This window comes from Rhagoletis pomonella, unplaced genomic scaffold, assembly GCF_013731165.1.
Source record: "Rhagoletis pomonella isolate Grant_MI unplaced genomic scaffold, Rhpom_1.0 Rhpom_scaffold_00001, whole genome shotgun sequence".
NCBI classification, from domain to species: Eukaryota; Metazoa; Arthropoda; class Insecta; order Diptera; family Tephritidae; genus Rhagoletis; species Rhagoletis pomonella.
In genome coordinates, this window is record NW_023458555.1 from 102342691 (window position 1) to 102346608 (window position 3918).

The following is a 3918-nucleotide window of genomic DNA, read 5'->3' on the forward strand; positions in this document are numbered from 1 at the left end:
CCGGGGACTAGTAGGACGCAGTGGACGAAGCTGCAGACGACTCAAAATACTGCACTTAGGACAGCGACTGGATGCCTTCTGATGTCACCAGAACACCACCTGCATGACGAGGCGAAAATGCTCCCAGTCAAGGAGCATAACACAATGCTCTGCAGGCAGTTTCTGGTTGGGAGCCACAGACGTGGTCACCCAAACAAACAGCTGCTTGCAGAGGAGCCCTCACCTAGGTACGTCAGGAGGCATCTCTACGAACTGACGGACGAAGTCCAGAGGTTCATTAAGCAACCTATGGACCCGTCAGCATACCGACAGGCCCTGAACGGCATTCACAGGGAGTCAGTCTCGAGTTATGTAGACTCCAGACCTGTGAATGCCGTTCTAGGCACACAACCACCGGACATTGACAAGACGGAGCTTCATCTGCCTCGCGGGACAAGAACCACAATAGTCCAACTTCGCTCTGGCTACTGCAGAAGGTTAAACTCATACCTGAGCAGACTAAACGCGGATGTGCCAAATGAGTGTCCGGCATGCGGAGAGACCCCTCACGACTCGAAACATCTCTTCGCATGCTCGGAAAACCCGACAAACCTAACGCCTTTGTCCTTGTGGACCGACCCTATTGAGGCTGCACGCTTCTTAGGGCTACCGTTAGTGGAACTTGACGCCAACGACCGAGATATTAACCGATCTGGCCGGGGTTATTGTAGCCGCTACAACAACAACAACAACCACTATGTTTGCATGTTTTATATAAAAAATATTTATTAAACCAAAAACTACCCAGCACTGTAACCAATGGTAATTAACTATTACCACCTCTGCATGGTTGTAAGCCAGTAATGGGATCCTCGTTTGCTTGCCGCTCTACTCTTGCGCTGCCCTCGTTTGCTTACTCGCTCGCTGGCTGCTCAGCGCGTGCGCTCGTACTTAACGAGTGTTCGTTTGCAAGCAGCCTCGCCTCCTGCGCGTGAGTTGCGCAAGCTCAGAGCAAACTAGAAAGCGAGCGAGAGGCTAAGATGAGGCAAATCCGAACCCTGAACTCATAGCTCAAAGAACATGGAGTTCAAAATCAAAACAAATGAAGGAAAATAATACTCCTCGCCCCCAGAGGAATTGGTGATACAAATGAAAAAAAGGAACAGTGATCGACCAAAATAATTGAGCAATTAAATATATTCATTGTTAAGAGAGTAAATTTTACAACTCTCAAAAAAAAATTGTTGCGATTGTGCTAAATACTGAAAATCTTATAAACTATGCGAAATTAAAAAAAAACGTTGAAAGAGGTTTTTTGTGTTGTCATTGGCTACACATTTTTACAACCGTCATCAGTTTAACGGTGTCCTAGAACCAGATTTAACTGAAGCGGTCTGGAACGATGTAATTTCCTATTAGACTATTTTGGGGGGTGTTCCCGAGTTCGAATATGTGTCGAGAGTCTATAGAACTCGAGACAGCCTCTCTGTGAATGCCGTTCAAGGCCTGTGGGTTGTTTGATGACCCTCTGGACTTCGTCCGTCAGTTCGTAGAGATGCCTCCTGACGTGCCTTGGCGAGGGCTCTTCTGCATGCAGTTGTCTATTTGGGTGACGTCTGTGGCTCCCAACTAGAAACTGCTTTCATTGTGTTATGCTCTTTAATAGGGAGCATATGGGCCTTGTCGTGCAGGTGAAGTTGCGGCGACATCAGAAGGCATCCCATCGTTGTCCCCGGCGACCACTCAGGCGTTGCATAGTTCAGAACCGGCCGGCCAATTGCATTGTACGTTGCCAATAACGTTTCTTTGTCTTTGCCTCAGTAGCTTCCGGCTAGCGACTTGAGGACCTTGTTGCGGCTATGTACTTTATTGACAATTGCGGTTGTTTGCGCCGAGAAGTTTACCCCTGAGGATCTTCGGGTTGTTCACCATCGGAATTGGTTCGTCATCGACGTGAATACCCAGTTGCAGTCTGTCCTCCTTCGTCCAAGTGGTGAAAAGTGTTGCTGAGGATTTTGTGGGAGAAAGGGTTGGCCTCCCTGCAGTGAATAAGGGAGAAAGCTCGGCGAGATAACAGTTTACTTTCGAGCACATGTCATCAATTCCATTCCCAGACGCCATGATCGAGCAATCGTCAGCATAAGAGACAATCGAGACTCCTTCTGGTGGTTGAGGGAACTTGGAAATGTAGAAGCTAAACAGTAGTGGGGTAAGGACACCACCCTGTGGAACCCCCTGTTTTATTTTCCTGGGTTTGCTCGATGTGACTCAAAATGTTACTGACGAGTGACGACCATTCAGATAATTCGCCAACCGCCGTTTGAGTCCCTGTGGGAGAGAGGAGGGCTCTATGTTTTCTAGTAGCGTTGAATGGCTGATGGTGTCGAACGCCTTGGACAGGTCCAACGCTTCTAGAATGGTTCTCACAGGGGCGGTTTCGGTTAAGACCACGAGTTATCTGAACATTTATGGCGTTAAGTGCTGTTGTTGTGCTGTACACTTTACGGAACCCATGCTGATGCCTCGCTGGGGTCAGGTGGTTTGTGTAGTGCGGGAGTAGAAGGGCCTCCAGTGTCTTCGCTACCGGGGAAAGGAGATTTATCGGGCCTTTGTTGGACGGTTTACCCGGTTTAAGCAGGGGGACCACTCTCCCCATTTTCCAGATGTCTGGTATGATGAGAGTGGCCATTGACAGGTTGAGGACTTGGTTAGATAGTGCCCTCCCGCAGGACCCAAATTTTTCAGCGTCAACATGCAAATTCCGTCGGGTCCCATAGCTTTGGAGGCTTTCGCCTTCTCTATGGCTACCCTTACCTCACCGCTGGTGAAGTTTGTACAGCCTTCTGGTCACTCGACGTTTGGCTTTGTCCACCGGAGGATGCAGTATTAACTGTCGGCTAAAAGAGCTCGCGCATCGCTCCGAGTCCGACGAAGCGTGGTCGCCAAAATTTATTTCAACTCTGTCGTCACGCTTCGTCGGGTTGGATAATGACCTGACCGTTTACCAGAGCTTGCTCACACCAGAGGCAAAGTTACAGTTCTTCAACGCTCTTCCCATTCCTTCCGCTTATGTACGTTCACTAGTTGCCGATTCTCCGAGTTGAGATCCCTGACACGGGGATTCAGCCGCTTCGGCAGGAAAATTCGGACGGGGGTCCGAAATGCATCCCGCTGGGATGAATCGGGCTGCAGCAGCAGTGACAACCCTGCGGAACTTACGCTCACCTACGTGAACGTCGGTTGGTGGGGGTACAGCAGTGAAGGTGCTTTTAGTAACTTGCGCGAAGCCTTTCCTGAAGCCTGAAGTCACCAACTACCACACGGTTTTCTTCTCTAATGAGTGCATGTGTTTCAGGGTGATTCCTGCCGGGCAGCTGGTGACATGGGGTATGTATACGTTAAATATTTCGAGCTCGACTTCGCCTGATAGGATAGCAATACCATGACTTTCTAGATTGGTATCCCTGCGGTCGATGTTTGCGTCGATAAGACGATACTGCACCGTGCGGTAGGTGATGAACGCTAGGCCGCCGCCATTATCTCGCTTGCGATCTCGACGATGCACGTTGTATCCGGTGCAATTCCACAATGTTGATAAAAATTAATTTCCCAAAAATTTCGAGACGAAAGAAACAAATACAACATCAAAAGCAAATGACGAATATGTGGTTTAGAATTAAAGTACACACTTTCTTCATTCATGCCTAGTAGTTTTTTTTAAGATTGGTCGACTAAATCATAATAAAGAAAGAAACAAATGCAGGTATTAAAAGTACAGAAAGAAAAATTATTAAAATGACTTCGACGTACGTCAGAGATCAAGCAGAAGTGGGAACGTAAATGACTGCCCTTTGATATCTCGGTTATAAAACTTGCGAAATAATAGAGGTATTCTCGCAGTCTTGCAAAGCCCTTGCACGGTGCACGGATTCCACGGTT

At 48.2% G+C, this 3918-nt stretch overlaps 1 protein-coding gene across 1 annotated transcript in view; it reads left to right on the forward strand.

The window, feature by feature from the left end:
• Positions 1–3918, forward strand: part of LOC118749347 (mitochondrial import inner membrane translocase subunit Tim17-B) — a 144608-nt gene that overhangs the window by 124471 nt on the left and 16219 nt on the right. The gene's annotated exons all lie outside the window — the stretch shown is intronic.